The sequence below is a fragment of the Simochromis diagramma genome, unplaced genomic scaffold, assembly GCF_900408965.1.
Source record: "Simochromis diagramma unplaced genomic scaffold, fSimDia1.1 OVJJ01000602.1, whole genome shotgun sequence".
Taxonomy (NCBI): domain Eukaryota; kingdom Metazoa; phylum Chordata; class Actinopteri; order Cichliformes; family Cichlidae; genus Simochromis; species Simochromis diagramma.
Genome location: NW_024387040.1, coordinates 14,708,635 through 14,731,690, shown reverse-complemented (window position 1 = coordinate 14,731,690; position 23,056 = coordinate 14,708,635). Strand labels below are relative to the sequence as shown.

Below are 23,056 nucleotides of genomic sequence, written 5' to 3'. Positions count from 1 at the left end.
ACTCACTGGATATTTTCTCTTTTTCAAATCGGTCTCTGTAAACTCTGGAGATGGTTTTGTGTGAACGTCCCTGTACATCAGCAGACTCTGAAAAAACTCAGACCAAGAACCATGCAACATTCAAAGTCACATATATCAGTTTTCTTCCCCATTCTGCTGCGCAATTTGCTCTTCGACAGGTTATTTTGACCATGCATTGAATTGCTGCCACATGATTGGTTGATTAGACATTTGCATTAACAAACAGTTGAAGAGGTGTGCATTCACAAAAATTCAACAAATTGCCTACGCATCAAACCATGAGCAAAGGCATGAGCACAAGAACTGATCTTTGATCCTGTATAGCTCACAGTGTTATGCAGCCCTGCCTTCTCGTGTAAATTTTAACACGCATAAATCACAAACTTACTTTGCATTTTTTTTCTGCACCTACACTGATTGGTGAGCCACAGTTGGAGTTTGCAAAGATTCATTTTGAGTTGGTTAAATATGACAGGTAGGTCAAATTTGAGGCATTTGATATATCAACCTGATGCTAATGCAATATTAATAAACATCCTCCTTAACTAGATATTTCCCCCCTTGTTTCTGTTAGCTCTCTGGGGATCTTCAGTCCAGCTCTCTGTGCTCCCTCCATACATCATTTCTCTCCTTTTTTCTCTTTCCATTTTCCAAAAGCGCACTTCCGCTGCCTCCTCCATTAATTTCTCCTCTCCCAGGACGTTGGCAGGTCCGCTTCCACCTTTCCCTCTGCTTCATTTGCATCTTGGCTCCACACGGCTGCCCAAGTGTTTTCTGGGAGTCAGGTGGCTAATTGGTTCCCATCTGTTGGGAGAAGGCGGCCTTTACGGGATGGTGGGTAATTTGTGTCAGGAGTTTTACCATATTGATTGAGTTCTTTCCTTTTGTTTCCTTTATGCTGCCTGAGCTCTGTGTTGAGTTGCCTGTTTTCTGCTGCTCTGCCTTTCATAGAAATGAAGACTGTTCTCCTGCAAGCTTTATTTTCACTTGTTTCTGAGGAGAAGTACATCAAGGCTTGTGCTTCAATTTTTGGCTGCTTCTGTGTGTTAATAGTTTCACAATCCTTATCTGCAGCATGAGTTTCTCTCTGTGTAAAGATAACTCTGAGAGGAGGAAGTGGTTGGATCTAGCATGGGCCCAGCAAACCAAAACAGGAAGTGGCAGGAAACACTGAAACGCTTGTTGAGACACACGCGAGAGCCATGAAAAGGACATTTTGTTTACTTCGGAGCTACCTGAAGTCGGGGACATAATTTCACACAGCAGCCCGGGAGACTGCTGGCTCTCTTCCATACAGCACTTTACTGCGGCAGTTTAACATTCAGTATTAACAGAGATGACTGTGTTTAGCCTCAGGGGGCTGCAAAGAACCAGCATGGTGAGGGGTGAGGGCGGGGGGAGGGGTGGCGGTGTCTGGGCTGAGTTGTGATTTGCCAGTGATGAGCCAGTGTGGGTGAGCGACAGACTGCCTGCAGTGTTAAGTTGGAGCGTTGCAGATTCTGTGATAACTTACCAAATGATGGGGTGCCTGGCAAGGACGAGATGCTCTGTGGTTGTGCCCCAAAGCTGTTGATTTGGTGGATGCATGACTATTGGCATATTCTCCCTTAGCGGTGCAACGGGTCAAAAGTCTCATGGATTGGATCGGATCACGGTTTTAAGTCACGGATCGGATCAATTTTCTGATCAGCAAAAAAAAGAAAAAGGACAAAAAATTAACATTGACTTTTTTAGTTATTGAAGTATTTTTTTGCCTGTTAAAAACATTCAACTCAAGACTCATTCCACGCAGTCATTTAAAAAAAAAAATTATGGTACAATATAGGGCTTTGTATCTACCACTCAATTCAACTCAATTCAATTTTATTTAAAAAGTGCCAAATCACAACAACAGTCGTCTCAAGGCGCTTTATATTGTAAGGTAGACCCTACAATAATACATACCGCTCATTATATCGCACTCCGCTGTGATCGGATTGATCGGATCGGATTACGGATCAACCGTGATCCGTTGCACCACTATTCTCCCTCACTATCATCGCCTCTCGGCTGTATTAACTTTGCTAACTTTGCATTTCATGTATTTTTAGTTTTAATTCAAAGGTTTTATTGCAGACAAGTTGCAACATCTGGGCCACTTGATGCTGTGTTTGTAAGAATATCAAGCATGTCTGTCGTATTCTATCTTTTGAAGTGTTTTTATTGCAATTATGTAACCAGTAATATAGTTTGCTGTGTGGTGCAGTTAGTCTGCAAACTCCAAGCCTCCCCCCCAAAAAAGCAGTCATTATGTAAATGCAAAAAACTGTAGTTCCTTTAGTGGCCACTGGCGTCAATCCCAGTAGACTCCCATTTATACGAAAGTGGTTAAAGCTTAAAAATTAATGTGATTGATGCTTTGATTTAGGGCACGGGCAGCTGTAGCCAACCAGTGTGTTTGGCTGATGGAGTGTTTTTAAGTTGTAATATAATTTTCTGTGAGGTAGAGAACATCCAGTAAGTTTGTGGTTCAGTTTTAGCGAGTACATTTCTAGTATTTTATTTATATCCTACTAATCTGCATCTCTGTGTGTTACAACTATAAGTTTATAAATGCAGGTTGGCTGCGTTTGCTGATAACTTGGCGCTCCTCTTGTCCAAATATGGGCACATCTAGCTCCCAAAAACCCACATAGCAGCAGCCATGATGCAAACATTTAAGTACAACAAACAAAGTTTGCTGAGTAACTGGTTTCCTGTTCAGTATTCTGGAGTCATATGAGTGCTAACCACATGATGTTGACTAACTTTAAGTTCCCAAACTATAATAAATATGACGTGTCTGGGAAGTATTGACAGGTGTCTCAATCTGGTAGATAAAAAAAAAAAGAGAGACCATCAGCTACAGGTTGAGACGGCAGTCGGTTTGTATTCTTCTGGTACATCAGTCGCCTTCCTTCCCCACTTGTGAGCATGTGTGCATCACATCCTGTCTCTGTAAACCTGCTAGAGTGAAGTTTTATGACATTTTATTAAAATTACAAAGGCACAATGATGAAATCCATGTTTTACCCCCTGAATGTGAGTTTTCATTGGAAAGTGTGAGTTGCTATTGTGTAAAGACTTTTTTCACACTGCACATTCTGCATCTTCATGTTATTAATGTAATGACTGAAAAAGCATTTGTGTTTTTGTGTTATTATTAAAAAAACTGAACAAGATTAAGTGTTTTCAGGAGACATTTGCATAACAAGAAGAGGGAAATAAACCCCTGCCACAAATTAGCTTCATTTAATGTGGATTTGAGTACCAAACAAGCATTTAGGGAGAACTTTAAGGTTATAGAAAGATTTTAAGAGCCCACTCATTAAATATTCCTTTAACTGTCTGTTTTTAATGGACCTAATTTGCAACTAAACAAACATGTGTGTCAGGTAATTTTCTTTTAGTCTCTTAACTGATTGCTTTGAATGTATTTGGCACCTTTTTTATGATTTTATTTTTATTCTCTGACAGAAAAATTAAAACATTTCCTCCTTCATTTCTTATTTTGAAGTGTCCCTTTTGAGATTTCAGCAGTACTTTATGATCTACATTACCTTCATATAATGCTTAAGTATTAGATTACTGTATGTTTTCATCTCCTGCCGTTACCTCTGACTGTTCAGGACGAGCTCTCAATCACTCTGCATCTGTGTGTTTCTACTCATAAAGTTCATCACACCATCCCCTCTGAGAGAGCCGCCAGTGATGAATCAATTTCAAGCTCTTTTTGAGAGCTTCCCGACACTCGGTGGGGTGCCAGTGTTGACCTTGTGTAATGAGGGAAGGTTTCCATATCTGCAAGTTATAAAAAAAAAAAAAAGTGAATAGCATGAGGAGATGGTGAATGGTGCACTGCTTGGGTAAATTTAATTTGCCATAAAAGAAAAAGGAAAGAGGAGAGAAATGATGAGCTGGTGTGTGGCAGTAGAGGGAAGATGAGAGAAGTAAGTGACATTGTTAGAGCACCACAAATTGAGACGCTTTCAGAGAATTGCACACATCAGTATGTTTTAATGCCGTTATCGTTTTTACTTTCCTGATATCAAGGATTTGATTGCTTGCACCAGGCTTGTGAGCTGATACCGCCGTGTTTCTCCTTCCCGCGGCCTGACAGTCGATTTGTTTAGCTGCTGTAATCTAAAATGACTTGCATGCATGCATAGAGACTCGTACATCCATCCTTAATGACACCATTTAATGCTTTTTTTTTTTTTTTTTTTTCCCCTTTGGAGGAGTGCTGTGTACCTGTGGCCACGGATTCCTGAAAAGGATCCAATTTGATTCAATCACACTCTGTCCTGGTGTTCCTGTTGTTTGGTGGGTGTCTCTGCCAATGATGGATTCAGTTATTTCCATTCGCGGGATGCATTGTAAACGGTGACGAATGGTGCAGGCTAATGCATCATGTGTTGTCAAGGAGAATCATTTACCTTGCCTTCACAATCCATTAAGCCGATGAGAAGAAGAAAAGTTGGATGTGCAGCTGTGGTTTCTCTCTGACACTGACAGAAGATGGACTGAACGGGATCTGTGGATTCTGCAGTTTATATGTAATGCGCGTGCCATTGTGAACATTAAGTTCAGTGTATGAAATGCAGTTTGATGGCTGACGGTTCTTTACATTTAGTCTTTGCTGAAAATTGGCTCCAAAACAAATGTTGTGCTGACGCTACTTCAACATCTGATCAGCTCGAATGTTGTGTAGACTTCCGTCTTGGACTCTAGCAAGGAAAAATATTTCTACAACAGAAAAGAAATGAACATTGTGCTTATTCTTTTGTAATGGAAATGAAAGTGAAGGAAGAGCCCATTCTCACTCCCGGGGCGTAGCATAGCGACGTTTTGTCACGTCCCGTGGCGTTCCAGCCGTAACCTTATCCCTAACATTAACGAGACGTTAAATGATGTAAAATAGTGTTTTCCAAAGCGATTTGAAGAAAATGAACGAACATGTGTAGATTGAGTCCAAACGGTTCTCATGTGTTCTCCTTCTTCCGATGTCGTCATTTAGGAACGTGTTGGGTACCTGAAAACGAAATATGTTGACGATTTGTCACCTAGCGTAAAATGTTACGCTTTGGGAGTGAGAACGTGTTGGAAAGAAAGATGGTGAGAGGTAAAGCATTCAAATGCAGCTTACTGTCACTAAGAATGAATTGTGGAGTTGTTGACTCAAGTGTTAAATGGATAACAATATATCCATTAAGACAAGTGCAGGGTGCCCATAATTAAACAAGTCGTCATCATCAGCTTTCTCTATTGTGTTAGCCAAGGAGAGCCACTTTGTTTAGATAATTATTAGCGAAGAGATAATTTGGCACTTGTGTTCGTGTAATGGTGGTCCGTTGACCCACACGGCTTGATCAGGCAAGCGCTGGACGACTAAACTGTCGACTGAGTTAACGATTGGGCTGACTTTTTCTACGGAGCTGCCATATTGTGACCACAGAAAGTGATTTTTATAGTGCTTGTTCACTATTTGAATACCCCCCTTGTAGTTCCTGTGGCAGGTCCACCTACTCAGCCATGCTTTTTTTTAATAAGTTGGTCTCCCACAGTGATTTAGCCACAGTGTCAGGCAGTAACTGAGTAAAATATTCATATCTGCTGCCCTTTTCTCTGTGTACCCAGGTAGCGAGCTAGTGAGCATTTGAGATGCTTATTTGAGGAATTATGCAGCGAATGCTTCATTTATATATAATGTGGGTGGCGGTGCATGTCACAAACTTTGGTAGGCGGGGTTGCTAATCAGCTGAGAAACAGTCAAGCTGGGCTTCTTCTCACTGATTTGACAAAGGGCTCAGGCCCAAATGACCTATTACCTACTGATTATTTGGTTATAATGCAATCAACTGCTGGCATTCATGTTGCAGATTAGCAGAGACATCGCACCCATGCCTTAACAGGCCTGAGCTGTAGTAAAACCCAAACCATGTCAAAATCTTTAGGTTTAAATGCTTTAGGTGATTATTGTAAATGCATTTTAATTAGACACTATTAGGGATCTGCCAAAAAGGATTCTTTGCATAATAATCAGACATCCAAGGGCTGATTCAAAATATGGTCTGTAATTCTGAACACGAGCTTCAGTTATTTTTAGGTCAATAGTGTCACTTTAGTGAAAACCATATAAAAGCAACTTCATATTCCAAAAAGACGTCTATAGTAATATGACTCCTCAGTCTTGTAGTTTGATCAATTCAGCAAATATTTACTAGTTTTCCTCAGTTTCTCGGTCAAATGATAGCGATGGAGGCAGTTTCAGGCTTCACAGCGAAACTTTGCCTGCTAACGGTGACATCACCATGTGTGATGTCACTACATCCATCTTTTATGTACAGCTGGGGCCTCAAACTCTAGTCCTCCCCCTTAAATTTACTTGAGTACAGTTAGGGGTTGCCACGTAAGCATGCAGTCAGGTTCTAGTCTTACTAATGACCTATTAATTTTATTCAGGTGTGTTGCAACAAGGACACATGGAAATGTTTAGGACACAGCCCTCGAGGACTGGAGTTTGAGACCTCTGGTGTACAGTATGTGGTCTCACACAAGATTTAAAGCCAGCACACATAATATTATACCACACAGTATTTTTCTGCACTTCTTTTTATATTATTGAGGTACATACCAGCCCATGAGTTTTGTGTACCGCTGTTGAATTTTATTCAAACTAGATGTCATGCATTTCAAAGTAACAGCAGCAAAAAATGCAGAACTTCTTCTTTTTTTTGGTAGTTGTTTTCTCCTTTTTGCCCTTTTGCATTTAAATGCAAAGTATCCACATGTTCTTTGCAGAGCAGTCATTGTAGTGCTAAAAAAAGAGCGAAGGGCTAAAAGCAAGATACCATCGCAAGGGTTGAACTGATGTCAATAAGGTGTTAATAAATGCGTAATTAAGTTTTTAAGTGTGCAAAGCTCACTTTGCGGTGGTAATTGTTAATGGACTGAATTGAGGAGCTTTAATAAAACAAGGGTGTGTTGTGCGATTTGTGAAATGATCCAGATATGATTGATGAGCTGGACTGTAAATGGTCGATTTACGGTGAAAGACGTATGTCCTGAATGCTGGGATTTGCATGATGAGATGGCGTCGGCTGGCGTCGGGGTTGGGATTTCAATGTCTGAGGCAGACGTTGGAGGATTGATGGATGTTTTGTATTGGAGACGTATGAGGCTGTGAAGCATTGTTGAGCTGTGAAAAATCTGGAGCGCACAACTCTCCACTGTGCAGCGAGTGATGTATCGAGAGCTGGCAAGACGCCCCTGGGAGTCGTTCATTGGGCAGTTCAGGCGACGTGACTCTACGCCTCACCTTTTGACCTTTTAATGAACTGCAACCAAAGGACTCGCGAGTTTATGCCCTGCTCGGCTCAGGTGTAACCGCTGCTTGTCATGTGACCTGTTTTTCCATTTTTATTTAAAGCTTGACAGATTTCAACCATCCGTTCTCCGGTTGGGCTGAAGCCTCGGCTCGCTCGTCACGCAGCCGTGTGCTCAGCATCAGCTAGACACCTGACCCACTTTTCTTTTATTCCAACATCTGGGGCCGTCTGCCTCGATTTGACGCCTCGCACACGCCTTCGTTATTCATTACGGGGACGTGACACAATCTGTGACAGCTGCTCTTCATGAAGGCATCATGAGAGAAGAAATATAAACAGCAGCAGCATATGGTGCCTTAAATGATGTTACAGATGCTCTAAAAAGATAAATAATAAACAAACAGAGGGTTTATTTTTTCTCTTTATCTTTATCTCTTTGCACACACATCTTATTTGACTGGGGGACTGAATTAGAAAGCCATAACAGAAGCTAAAAATTAGGCTTCTGCAGTTGTTCTGTGTATTATTTTTTTTATTTTTATTTTTTTTCATATTCTGTGCCAGGTTCTGGCAAACTGAGGCCCGGGAGGTGAGTTGTTAATGTTGTTGTTATCCCGGGAAATGTGCTTTATTTTTTCAGGGTGACCTCTCCTTTTGGAGCTTTTTGGGGGACGTTCTGTGGAAATGGCTGCATGCTGTTTTGTGTCTGTAGGGTAGAGGAGTCACAACGCACTCCTGCCGTGATTGAGTTTTTATTTTTTTTTCCCTCCTCTTTCTTTTTTGTACGTAGGACAAAACCCCAAAAGGCATGCAGCTTGATGGTGCAAAGGGAGGAGGAAGAGAAGATCAGTGATAACGGAAAGTTTAGAAGAAGGGCACATAAAAGGTAGATGAGCAGCAGGGGCGTGCATTTGATTTTTAATTATGCTTGAGGCATCTGCCAAACTCTTTGGTCCTGGGTTACATAGCTTTGAACCATTCCTTGTTACTAGGATACCTGGTACCATATTTTGGAAGTTACTTCAAAGTTAATGCCATGGTGACGAGCCTGCAGAGTAATAACCTGCTGTGTCTGTGAAGCTGAGAAAATATTCATACTAAACCTACAAAATATTTGACTTTAATAACCAGGTTTGAATTTAGTAAAATAAAAGTGTCTCGAGAGCTGTCATGATCAGTAGGATGGTCCCTAACAAAGGATAAGACTGATGCTGATAAACTGTGACTTCATGTGACAGCTCACCTGTCTAGCGTGAAGGAAAGTAACCTTCACAGTCTTGTTTAATGTTAGCTCCTGAGTGATTTTGCCCTCGATGTCCTCGTTCATCAGAATGCATAAATGCACGGATCTTTCTAACTTTAGAAACTCTTGTATCCTGCTGCTCTCTAAAAGCTGTAATGTTGATTTGTTGGCATGTTGTCAAGCCTGTATGCTAAATGTTTCACTCTCTTTGCAGCAAGCTTACCAATGTAAGGCTTAAGAAATGTTAATAGACAAAATGCTATAGATTAACTTAAAAATATAGAGGTGTTTGGCACAGTTTAAAAGTGATTTTTGGCATTAATTCAGATTATATCATAAGAAAGGGTAAACTTGGGCATAATGAATACAAAGGCAACTGATGTAAGACAAAGTAGGAGACACTGTCCCTATTCCTGGAGACCTTGTGCATCGAAATCTTGCAAAACAAAAAAGTGCATATGCAAAATTACCATTGGATTTATTAAATGTGCACACTGGCTTAGGGGTGGGGCAATATACCGTATCTACTAGATGTATTTGGGACTGCATGTAATTCATTGAGGGTGTTTTTCTTTTTTTTTAAATCCCACATGTTGCGAAGGCATCACTAACTCCCCCCGCCTAATCGGAAAATGTTCTGTCTGCTACACTCAGCTGAGCATACGTGTTTACCAGATAGGGGGGGAAAAAAATGGCGACAACAGCCCTTTCAGACGAGCGAGGGAATGAGACTAACTGAAGAGGAGTCAGATGAGCTAGTTCCAAATAGAAACAGCACTGGATCAATGATCTGGCAGTGGTTTGGATTTCACAAGAAGAATGTTGAACAAAATGTAATAATTTTCAAGAAATGCCATAAAACTATTTTTGTTAAAGGTAAGCGTACCATGAATTTATTCTACCACCTTAAAAGTCATCCACTGCAAAATGAAGAATGCTTTAAACTCCGCATATCATCATCTCCCCACACAGCAAAGAAAATGTTAAACATTTTTATTTTGAATTATTCTATTTTGTCTCTTAAAGTCTTACTTGCTGTTGCTTTAAACACTTTTTTTGTTAAATGTCTAGTGTTGACCACACAAAGAGATGCACTGTGACAATATTGTAATTTGAGAAAAACCTCTGTGTGCAGCTGATGGTTACAAAATGGTTAAAATAAAACATTTAAACTCATTTTGATTTTTTTTTGATTTTTATTCAAAGTAGGAAAAAATATTGAATTTTGGATTTGAATGAGGATGCCAGTGCAGTTTTGGGCATTATATGGTTGAGAATAACATTTGTTTTTGGAGGTTATTTGAACATATCATGATATATATCGTGTATTGTGGAGGAAAAAAAACACACTGTCCTAGATCAGTTTGCAGAGCGTGGCTAACGTTCTATTGTTCCACATAGACATTGTTCCAACTGAGTGTTTAAATATCTGTAAAAATCAGATTCCATCATTTTAGTACTGCAGATCCGCGCTGGTTCATGCTTCTGCTATGTTTATTTTCCAACTCGCTGTCAATTTCCTCTCACAGAAAGATGGAGGGGAGCTCGTTTCTGTTGGATATCCCTCTGTTAGTCGCCAGTGGCATTACTGGTGTAAAACATCCATTAAATATGAATATCTAGCTGACTAGTATTTAGCAATATGTAATTGTCTAGTTGACTAGCGAGCTTTAAAACAAACAGCAGCCATGTTTACATGGAAACAAGTAACCAGATCAAAAGCCTGACCAAAAAAAAAAAAGCTTAATGTAAACACAGTAGTTGGAAGATTCTGACCTGACCACACTCGTTTGGAACGAAATTTCTGTCTGATTAAGGCAGGTGGTTTATACAAATCATTAATTAGATTGGATGTAAAGACGCCTTTGTATGTTTGATGTGAAATTATTGTGGTTTTTCTGGGAAGTTAGACATTTGTATTGTACAATCACACATGTAATTTTATTGTATTGTAACTATTTGATGTATCTTCTGGGTCTAAAAGGTTAGGGCAATCCAGAAGAGCCATAAATCTGCTTTCTTTCTAATGACTAGCAGGTACAGCCACTGCAAAAGGTTATTTTGCTTTGCAGAAATCTTGGGGAAAAATAGTCCTTGGGCTCCACTGATCCCTGGCCTCAGTAAGCGCCAAAGCAACGTGATGTTCACTTTTTTAAAGCGGGATATGCTTTGCCATGTTACAGACAAGCTGCCAGCCTACGAGTGTCTAGTGTCCTTGGTTTCTCAGTCAGATCTATCAAACATGTTCAGATTGACACGTTACAGCTGGATTTGCCAAGTGATGTGTGATATTGGGATAAAATAAGATTTCATGTTAAAATTTGTTTTCATTGGAGTTTTTTTATTTTTTATTTTTTTTAAATCCACCATGTATGAGTGACTGAGCTTTGCGCCAGATGATGCCAGTCAGCCTTCCCTTCCATCCTTCATCGTTAGTCCACTGCTCCACATTTTGAGTCAGGTCTTTCTGTGCTGCAGCTATTTAACGGTAATAAAGATGTACTGTCTTTGGATTCCCCAGTGCTCACTCTGTTCAGCTCTGCCAGCGAACCTGTCCTCGTAGCCAGATTTATATGCTTGGCAGCCATTCCTCGGATCATTGTTGGACATAAAACAAGCCATGGGTGGAGGGTTGGAGGTGGAGAGGATGTTCAAATGAATAACTTTCATTTCTTTTCTTTCATTTTCACCCAGAAAGGAGTCATTCCTGAGATTAGATGCCACACATGTGATTGGTTTTGGTATTAATAGACTAGTCTGTCATATATGCTGATATTATGTACTGCTTTTTATGCAGTCCACAACAGGAAGGGAACATTTATGAGAATTTCACACATGCTCTCCAGAAGACGACTAGCAAAGCAGTGAAAACCAGGGAGTCTGCAGCAGCATTCCTACACCGTCTTTTACTCCATCTCGCAAAAATCATCTACCTGGCCTCTAATGTGTCTTTACTGCTGCCAGGAAGCACTACAGTGACTTTAATCCCTCTTTTCCTTTTTTCCCCTCTACCTGTTTTTAAGTCTGAGTCAGCGCCCAAACAGAATGACAAACTGGGCCCAGCCGCCTTCCCTTCTGCTGCATTAGACGTCTCAGTGGCTGTGGATCACCATGGTGGGTGGCGAGGCTTTGCCCAGCACCTTGCCGATGGGGAGGTTGATGGTTGCATGTGGAGCAGCATGAAATGACCCTTTTGATGCACACACTTTAAACACACATAAACATAGAGCTTAGTGTGGCTGTGGGTCAAGGTGTTATAGTTTTCTTGTTTTAAACATTTAAATATGCAGGTTTTAGTTGATTAAAAGCAAAATCCTGAAGCGTTGTTTTGATTCAAAGATTTTTGCAGATGTGTACAGAATACGTTCATTTTTATGAACATGTTAAGATCGCAATCAATTTATCTGAGTTAAATAGACAAGTATGCATTTTTGGAAGTCTTTAACGTTGACTCTTTAAGGTGGTAGAAAAGGTCCTTTTAAGGGTTTTGGTGGCTATTGTAGGGCTGTGCGATATGACAAAAATCCCATATACCAATATAAGACATATACATAGCCCCTCCTTTAGGAATAAGGTCCTCGATTTGTTTTGACTGGTCTTTCTGTCTCAACAGGGTCTCAACAGGATCTTCAGCTTTATTGTGAAAGGTTTATGTGGAAAATAAATAAGCGGACGGCGGAGCCACACACTGGGTGTACCATCGTTGTTGCTAACGACAAAGCGTAAAAACAGCCGTTTGTCCGTCCGTAGTGTAGTTATTTTAAATATAAGAGAAAGGGGGAACTTTAAGAAATTAACATAGCTACTACAGTGACCGTCAAAGCGATGAAAAAATATAGCTGTAAGCAGTTTATTTTGCGACACTATGAAAGAAACAAACGGTCAACGTCTTTATATCGTCATCCGATATATATATATCGTTATATTGAACAGCTCTGGGCAATTGGTTAAAAAAAAAAAAAAAAATGAAAGTTGCATGTTGTTGTTGTTGTTGTTTTTTTAACATATGAATGCTATGCTTGTAGGTTTTGCATGTTTTTTTTTTTTTTCTCAAAGATGATTTTCTGTTTTGTAAATCTATATACACTCACCAACCACCTCATTAGGTGCATCTTGCTAGTACCTTGTTGGACTTCCCTTTTGCCTTGAGTGCTGCCTTAAATCTTCACAGGATAGATTGAACAAGTTGCTGGAAACGTTCCTTGGAGGTTTTGATACATGATAGCGTCACACAGTCACGCACGATGAAGATCTCCCATTGCACCACATTCCAAAGCTGCTCTATTGGATTGAGATCTGGTAACTGTGGAGGCCATTTGAGAACAGTGAACTCATTGTCATGTTCAAGAAACCAGTTTAAGATGATCTGCTCACACATCACTGATTAAGTTATCTATGTTGGTGTTATTTTGAGCTTAATAAGGACACATCAGCTGGAAGTGGTATATTATTTATTTAGGTTCCCATCAAGGAAAAACTCTGCCAGCGTGAAACGACTTAATCAAAGGCTCGTTAATGAATTTCCCTGAATCTTTCTAAAGGTCATGCTGGTGATCTGCAGCTGTGTGTGGCTCAACAGTAGGTTTGAAAGACAGGATGACAAGTCATTTAAAGAGCAGGAAAGAGTGGCTAAACATGATAGACCAGCTGCTTTGAAGGCAGTGGATCTATATTGTAGTCTTTTTTTTTGTGTACAGCTTTTAAACATTCAGACAGTGTTGCTCTTGCTGCTGTGAGAGATGCGTATCATTTGCACTTTCTGGGAAACATCATGGTTTATTTGCTGCAACTCTTTGATGAGCTGTAATAAATTATTATTTTTTTAACAGACAAATTGAACACTGTGTTTGAAGCGCACTTCAAATACAGATCAAATCCAACTGGAGCCCATCAGTGGCTTTTAGGTAAAAAGGAATAAAGTACTCCTACTATGCATATATTATTTTAAAAGCCTGTTGTATTGGAAGTAAACCAAATAATGAAAGCAGGCATGTCAAACGCATCAGGTGTCTCTTCTCTTTCGGCTCCAAACCCTCATTTGTCTTTGCCTTAATGGGACAGCCGATTGTTTTCCTCCTTGTGAGCATGTTTCCACACAATTTGAATTAATTGGATTGTAAATTGATCCTACTTTGGAGCCAAAACCCTGGAAGCCGCAGCTTTGGCTGCGTACAACGGTTTAATCTGAATACTAAATGTTATTAAAAGCCTCCCCTGCTTCGCCCGTGTAGGACAGTGTGTACCTGGTAATGAGAAAAAAGCCCAGAGGGCTTATTGCATTCATTGTGCAACAGCATGGTATAATTCAGTAATTAATTGCCTTAGTGCCTGCATGTTGCCGTAATGTTTTCAAGATAAACACTATGACGTAGTTCCCATTAAATGGCTCTTTTGGCTCATGCTAACTTTGCATTTACCACCTCTGCTTGGAAGTATCCCCAGATGGTGACCTCTTATGCAGGCAGCAAAATGGCCATCCCAGGCAGCTAATATATGTATTTACTTTGGATCTGTCAGAATGGCAAATATACACAAGGGATCATGTAAAAACCAGCTTTCTAGAAAGATAGTTTTTGGAACGTTTTTGTGACAACCAATTCAGAGGCATGTGGTACCTTTTACAGAAAGGCAATGAGAGCTCAGAAACACAGATAACTTCATTTAAAAAGAAAAAAAAACAACAACCATGTTAAGTTAAACTTTGTACATTTTGGCCAACCAAGTGGTTTCACAGCTGCTAATCAAACAATTATAACAAGTTATTAAGTTGGTTACGTCATACAAGTTGGCCGAGGTGGTCAGTGAGAGAATGCTCATTTGTTACAACGATAAATGAAAGCAGTTGTTTACTTGCCAATGCTAGCTTTGTTTCACACAAAGCACAGAAGGTAACTGATCTGAGAGCAGTGAAAGCAGAGCCAGCAGTGGCTTAGCTAGCATGCTAATCTCCGACAGTCTCCCGTCACAGACCAGAGGTTTATCCACACTTCACATGTGCAATCAAGCTTTTATTAATAGGAGATGGAGACAGACAAGTCCATGAGATTTTAGTAGTTCTGTAATCAAGTTTGCTTCCAGAGACAATATCCAACTGCAATCACAAGATGGCAGAGATCTAAAGGATAGATGCAATGAGAGGATGAGGGATGAGAGAAGCTTTATGACAGAATACTGTTTGAGATGAAAGATTTCTTTCACTTAATTTAGGCCTATTTATTTAGAGTCCACTGCACAAGCACTTCCTGCCTTGCTTGCTCTGATAGAATGTCAACGTTCAAATCTTTATAACACAGGTGGAGTTTGCAAAGTTAGCATAATCAGTGAAGTTATAATCGCACAGTATTGAAAAATCTCGGTTGAAATAAAGTTGCAATATACTTAAAACAGAGAATTTGGTGCTTTACTTTCTTTTTTTTATTGGATAAATCAGCATTGTGTAAAACAGACTGTGTAATATATGGATGTCCACACCTCTACACCACACATCAGTTAAACATGTTTTGCAGTTTCAATGCTGCCATGTACATATCTCCTAGTTAGCTAAGCAACAGATGCATAAAATACTAGAATTCCAGCCAAAAACGACCTCCAGTGGAATCACAGGTAGTATAAAAAGAGGGATGTTACCACTTCTTGATGAGAGGTGATTAGATAAGGAGTATATCCTGGTGACTGACACCATGGACTTTACTGACATAGGGGTTGAGGACCATTTTCTCACAAACATCTATAGGGCCGAAGTCCTTTTGCAACCACAGTTATTGGCCCCTGGTAGCTTCACTTTAAAGACCTTTATACTATCTGTGGTCGGGAGACTAGTCATTGAAAGCAGCCAAGCAACAACTCCAGTATTGAAATGGATAAGCTATTAAAAACAAACCAAAAAACAACAACTGTTGTCCTAAAAAGAGAAGATAAAATAAGAGAGATTTATAGTGTTTTTCACTGTATCAATCTCTGTATTTACGACGATGTTTGTGCAAGTTTTCCCATGAATTAAGGAGGACATAAGGTACAGACACACAAATATTCATACATACATATACTACAATGATGATATGATATGACTATATGGAAGTAGAATAACTTGTCTACTAATCAGAAGGTTATTTGTTCGATCTCCCTCCAGTCTCCATGCCAATAATTCTTGGGCAAGAAATCAACCCCAAGCTGAATGTTTGTAAATGTTAGATAAAAAGAACTTAAACATAGAAAAAAGTGCTTGGATGAATGGATGAATGTGGCATGTTGTACAAAGTTCTTTGAGTGCTCAGGTAGAGTCGAAAAGCGCTACATAACAACATGTCCACTTAACCATTATAGTAGGATGTACTGTTTTTAAAGCTGGGCAGTCACCTGAGACTATTATGAAGGTGCCACATGTTTTATCTTAACATCCCTTAAAGACCTTATTATCCTTGGTGAGCAGGTTTTTCCTGTGTACACTATACATGTACTTATTAATATTCTGCTCCCAGTAGTAAGAGCTCAGTGTGATGTTTGCATTATACGAGGAGCTCATTGACCTTAATTTGCATGCATCCTTTGATTGATGGTATTTACCTGCCTTTTTATGAATGGCCTTTTTATAGCTGGTGCTCTGCATGAGAGCATGGATGAAGTGTGGACTGAAAGATGAACGGTTTTTCCCCCCTGCTTTCTGTCTTGCACTTTTCTTAAGATCACATTTAGCTGTATTTTAAAAAAAAAAAAAAAAAAAAAAAAAACAACAAATGAGAAAAATGACTTAAATGTGTCTGGTCTGCTTTAACTCATTTTCCATTCTTCTAAATTCTCTCTAAACCTTGTGTTTGTTCACTTTTGAAAGCTCTCTTTCCAAGAGAGTGAAGTTCTCCAATCAAAAACACATTTCATTTCATTTTAAACCCCTCCCCTCACAGACACACATGTGGCATCTTATTTTGCTCCACCGGTGGCAGAATTTTAATTCTCTCCTTGCAAAACCTCTTCGCCTATTGTGCTGCACTATTCAGAGTACAGCGCTGCTTCTTCTCATCTCGCCAGCTCTGCTTACACAGCCAAAGCTCGAAGGAGCGAAAGACGCTCCCCACAATGTAGATGACAGGATAAAGGGAGAAGGAGACGGAGAATGAATGAGGAAGGGGAGCGAAAAGAATGGAGAGAGCGATAGAACGAGAAGCGAAAAGGCCAGGGAGGGAGGAGAAGCCATGTCTCCTTTGTCTTGACATTTCTCTGCGTCTCTCCTCTGGGAATGAACACCTCGATATAAATGTTCCACACATAAGATTGAGTGGGATAGGAGGAAGAGGAGGAGGGCTTGTTTGATGTGCATTAGTTATTACAGAGTCTGCGTATAATTTGGTTTGGGGTTGATGTAATTAAAGGGTTCGGGCCTCAGCAGTTTTCCTCAGACTAATTTGTTTAGGAAGTGCTGATTCCCCCACCGGCCGCCGGTGACGATAGAGTGACTCTGCTGCAGCTGTTGCTGGTGGTCATGGCAACAGGAGGGCCCACAGGTGTCCATATTGATATCTCTGTCGAGCTAGCTGCCTCCTCAGCGGGACTGCATTCACATTCAGCACTTTGCAGCTGGTGCTGTTAATCCACACAGTGGCTGGAAAGGACATCCACCTGCTAAATTCTCTAAGAGATGAGGTGGTATTTGGAGGGCGGTACTCATTTACACCTGGGAAAAGGTTATATCCCACTAATAAAATTATATTAACTGCTTATAAAAACTGAAAAGAAATCATGCTAATTAGTGAGCCTTAAGCCAGCACTCTTGTCTGAATTGCTTTCCAGACGGTTAGCCGTGTAGCTCCTGAACAAGCAGCAGCAATTAGACCTGAACCTACCAGAAATTTCAGTTCCTCTAGTGGCCACCTGAGGCTGGCCCCAAAAGTGAGTGAATCCCCAGAGACTCCCAGGTTAAAATTTGGACATTTAGACAAAGCATGTTACAAAAAAACAGTTTTTCGATAGTTTCCTTCTTCATGATCACTCTGATCTTGATGCTGGAGGTAGGGACGTGGTGTATTTGACTGACAACTGGTATCTGCCAGCTCACTAATCTGTGGACCTCTTTTAATGGATTGACTGATTTTGTGGTTGGTTTGTGTGATACACACCATCCTAAATGTTTGTGCTTCAGTTTTGATGTGTGAAATTCTCATATTTTATTGATCTGTTACTTAGCAGTAATTTGCAGGTGTCCCTGTCTGTTCTTTGTACCTGTGCAATTCATAGTCGTTTACCTTCTCACACAAAGGGTGACAGCCTGGTGGCTATGTTGTCTTTTATATACAGTCTATGCTCCTGAAGCAGATTATATAAAAAATGACACTAAGATCAATTTTTTTGTTTCTTTGTTTTTCAGACAAAATAAACACAGGAGTCCGACGACGCTGGTGAGTGAAGTTTATTTAAGTAGAATTAGATTTGTGCCCTTGTGTTTTTAACTTTTAGTAATTGTTAATGAACATTTTGCATTTCAGATGTGAACTTATGATGTGTGAAATGCAGCATGCTAAAAAAAATTTGAGAAACGGGGATGATTTCTGCTTATTTCATAGTAACCTTTAGGTTCTATTAATTTCACTGGACTACTTTTTATATTAAAAAGTATTTTATTTTATTCCCAATTCTTTCATTGACTTTCAGTGATGGTTCCCATTAGTTTTACAAGTGTACCTTTGGTTTTCATTATTATCTTTTTCTTGATGCATGCTCAATCATCCAGGTAAGTAAATCCTAAAACGTTGATTCTATTTATTAAAGAACAAAGCCCAATTAAAGAACAAAGGGCTGTGAGGTCAGTTTTTTTGATCATTAATATGGAAATTGTCCACTCAATTAATCACTGGCCATGAGGACCATTCACAGAGAGTTGGGGAATTTGTGATGGCGATACTCAAAATGAACAAATAATAAATAAAATAAAAACATTTATTCACTGCGAAAAAGAATAAAAAAAAAAAAAATCTCAATTTTGGTTTCATTATAACACTTTAAGTTTAATAAACAGGCAAGTTGCACTGAGATGATGCAACGCTTGCACAGCACATGGACATTGCATAGACTTGTCTGAATAACAAGTGCTGAATTTTGTAATATAATAAAATAATCTGCCATGCTGCAAGCATGACACACCCACAGAGTAAAGGCAGGAGGGCCACCCCAAAGTAGATTTCCAAAGAGTCTGAGGGAGGGAGATTTGAAGAAACAGGAGACAGGAAAACAGCTCGTTTCTGACAGAAGATGAGATGATGAGCTGCACAAAGAGCTAAAAGTTCACTTTCAAAAAGAGTTCTTATCCAATATTGTGTCAATATGTTATGTACAAACTGCATGCTGGTACCTGATATGATTGCAAAAATGACTGATTGCACAAAAAGCTAATTTGCCTTTTTGTGTTGTTTTTCTGTGGAAAAATCTAACGAGCTAATCAGCCTTAATCACAAAATGAGGCTGATGAGATGTGTCATTCGTTTTTTGTTAACTACAACAACATGGGTTCCCTCCAAATAAAAAATCTGGCACGTGTTACAGTACAAACACATTCTTGCTCGCAGGAAAGGATGAGTTGGATTTGAGAAGTTGTGAGTGCTGGCAGGGTTTTGGGTTTGTGCGAGTGTGATGCTTGTGGTTTTCTTTGATTTAAAGCCTCACAGTCTGGCGGGGACAGCTAAAGTAAGCGTGCTGTGTTCACGTGCACTTGATGTCACCTTGCAGGATTTCTCTGGGCATTAAAGTTGACTCATACTGGAGTCTGGAGCTGCGGGCATGTGAAGTTCAGCTACAGAGATCATGATGAGTCTCAATTCAGCCTGAAATGAAAATGCAACTTTTTGAGACGTGAACTCAGTTTCTCTGTGAAAGCATCTTCATACTCATGCAACTACATGATTCTTACTAGACACTGTGGTTATATCTTAAAATTGCTGCCATTATTTCTTATAATTTTACCATTTTGCAGTAATAAGTTCTTCAGTTCTGCTATGGCAGACTGCAGCTTTTGGGATTGGTTTTCTCTGCGAGGTATTTGATGAAAGCAAAGCTTTGCCTACATCTCGAGGCCTAAACTCGGCAGGTTGAGAACCGATCCTGCTGCTCTGCTTCCTGCCGATGATAATCTGTCCACTCCTCGGGTGGCCTGAATGAAAGCAGGAGCCGGCTGACAGATCAAACAAACCACCTCCTTGCTTTCCTGCTTGATTTTCTGGGAAAATAAATGGTTTTCAGCTTTGCTGACAAAGAAAATCACAGGTGGAAAACAGTTGCTAACTATGTGCAGGTGGAGTTTTCATTTTGTGAGCTGCAGGTCTGATAATCACTGAATCTGTAAGTGGTACTGATAAATTCTCAAGTCCTCTCAGGAAATATTTAGATGGACTTGCTGTTTTTGAAATCCTGGAGGCATCCACGGATGTCCTTACGTGGCCTCCCCTGATTGTGTTTACTTCGTGCTGGACCAGGCAGGTGTTTCATGTATAAATTATGCCCATTAGCTCTAACTAAATCGAACACTGGAAGCAAAGAATAAAAGATGTTTCCAGCCTTCTCTAATTCAAATGGCTTTGTAGATTTACTCTGTTCAGTCATGCATTTAGTGAATCTCCTCTCAGCGCAGAGAAAGCTGGCTCACCCGTAATAATCTTTTGTTGGCCAACTGTGTTTTTAAGGCCACCAAGCTGCTAACCATGAGTGCACCATTAGTACTCATGGTTAATTCTCTTTTAATGCCATCTGGAGCAACCAGTTACACAGATTTCAGCTCATTCAGTTTGAGTTTCACAATTAAAGTATGGGAACACCAGGTGATAGAAAAACATCATTAATAATCCACAAGGATCCACTCCAGGAGAGTGGGGTTTAACTCCCAATGCTTATGCTTTCGTCTAATTTGTTGTTAGATTATTTTTGTGGTAAAGTGGACTTTGTTACAACGTTAATCACATTAAAAGCTCTATTTTCTGAGATACCAGCTGACAAGTCCAAACTCATGGAATATATTGCGTGCCTGCATCCCTGAAAAGAAATGCAGTGTTTCCCGCACAAAGAGTTTTTCAAATTAAAATGTAACAATAACAAGTTGTGATAATCCTAAAAAGTAACTACACCCCATGATTCAACAGCTGTTAGAACTACCTTCAACAGCTCTCTTAAGATCTTGCCACATCATTTAAACCAGCTTAATATCTGGCTTTGACGGGGTCATTGCAACACCTCAATTCTTGGTTGACTCAGTCACTGCAAAGTGTCCGGGTCCTGTGGCTGCAAAACGGGCCCAAATCATCACCCCTCAGCCACAGCGCAGACAGTTGGTGTGCGGTGTTTCAACTGACAGGATGTGGTTGGTGATGCTGTCCACTATCACCCAACATCTTCACTCTGGTCTTGCCTGTCCAAAAGACATTGTTGAAGAAGTCTTTCTTTCTTACATGACTGTATTTTTGGCTGTGTGAAAAGAAATGCAGTGTTTCCTACACAGATTTTACATGGTATGACTCCACAGGTATACTTGGTGATGCATTTTAGGATTTTTTTAATTTTTTTTTTCCCCAAATTTTGATAACATGCCCCACAGTAGAGTTAAAAAGTTTAGTCGCTGCGAAACCAGCAAACCTTTGCTGTTCGTCTATTTTGCTACTGTAAGGAGGACACACTGGAGATGCCATCAGCTGGCTCTCCAGTGAGTCTCGTGTCACATGGCTTGAGCCTTCACGGCCTGCTGCAACATGGTTGAAGTTTCAAATAATGAGGTAAGCCTATGTAGATGTAATTCCTAAAGCTTTGGCTTCACACAAATTTTTTTTTTTTTTTTTACATTTTTTTATATGATGTCAAGGACGGAATAGGATTTCTTTGGACTGTAAAGCATGCAAAGCTACTCTAGAGTCCAAGACGAATGAAAAATGAGCATAATAGGCCCCCATTTAAAACTTTTTTTATGAATATAATTGTGTTGAAGTAGCTTCTTCACTCTAATCCTCTAATTGAACTGTATTAAAATGGCTTCACATATCTCTGTCCATGTATTGACACTTAAATGCTCTTTAATATTACAGCACTTTAGCTTACACTATAACATTTATGCTATCTTGTATCATACTGCCATAAAAGTTGCTTTCAGATCATTTTTGTAGTGGAGTTCATATGAAGGGAATACGAAAGAATTCATGAGACTTTGTGCTTAACTGTGTGCGTGACAGCAAGTTAACATGGCTACAAATATGAGCTCCAGAAATATATATGACCCATATTCATGTCTTGTGGGACTGTCTTCACTCAGTTCATCCTCTGGTGATGTCTTCAAGCTTGATGTATGTCTTTCTTGCCGGCGTCTCATATCTCATTCGTGCTCGTTGTGCTCTTTTTTTTTATTTTTTTTTTTTATTCCCCCCCCCACATGCTGTCAGTGCGTCCCTTGGCCTGTTGATTGAAACATGCCCGCAGTCTGTCTGACGACATTCGATGCCAAGTGGCTGATTTATTTGCTCTGTAACACACCGATCCTCCTGCTGTGAAACCCCCCTCCACTCTGCTTCCATTTGAGGAATCTTGGAGTGGATGTGGTGCATTTCATCAGACATTGACTCTGTAAAACAGTTTTCCTCCTTCTCACTTCTGGCTGCTGAGCTGTCACTTGCTGAGATGGCATTGTGCTCTTCATTGACTGCACCTTTGTGTGTTTGTCTGGTCCTTTACAACCGTCTCATCGGATGTCATGGCCATTGATTAACTCGACAGGCCTCGTCAGAGCTTGTTATCCCGTCCATTTTCTTGCCAGCTGCTCGAGTCATTAACATTTAGGTTACTGCGCAGAATGCCTCAGCAGGTGTTAATGTAGCTCATTTTCCTCACCAGCGTCCATCCACACCTGTGCTGCTGTCCGAGAACAGCGTGTGCTGTGCAAGTGTGATAAAGAAAAGCAGCACATCACAAACACTCTGAAGTCTGTGCATCTTACAAAGGACGAAATTAATGATTGAGTCACTTTCTGATGCTTTGTTAATCAGCTGATTGCATTTGGGTCGCAAATCCTCTTCAGTCAACTCTTAAAATAAACCGAATGACCAGCTGAAATCTGTCCATCCGTATGTCCATCCACTCAATCATCCATCTATCCATCCGTCCGTCCGTCCATCCATGCATCCATCTATTCATCCACCCATCCATCCACTCACCCATTCATCCACAAATCCATCCGTCAATTCACTCACCCATCCACCTACTCACCCATCCATTCATCCATCCGTCCATCCACTCACCCATCCACCTACTCACCCATCCATCCATTCATCCACAAATCCATCCATCCATCCACCTACTTACCCATCCATTCATCCATCAGTCCATCCACTCAATCATCCATCCGTCCATCCATCCACCTACTCACCCATCCATTCATTCATCAGTCCATCCACTCACCCATCTACCCACTCACCCACCCATCCGTTCATTC

At 40.2% G+C, this 23,056-nt stretch overlaps 1 protein-coding gene across 6 annotated transcripts in view; it reads left to right on the top strand.

Annotated features, from left to right (window-relative positions):
• rnf152 (ring finger protein 152) overlaps nt 1-23,056 on the top strand; it is a 59,464-nt gene that overhangs the window by 7,065 nt on the left and 29,343 nt on the right. For 3 of the 6 annotated variants that reach the window (XM_040043641.1, XM_040043635.1, XM_040043638.1), the window contains exon 2: nt 17,969-17,999. The gene's annotated coding sequence lies outside the window, so the exon portion shown is untranslated. Of the gene's footprint in view, nt 1-1,867; nt 8,254-17,968; nt 18,000-23,056 lie in introns of those variants that run through there. The other 3 variants (XM_040043639.1, XM_040043636.1, XM_040043637.1) reach the window with 2 other exon arrangements.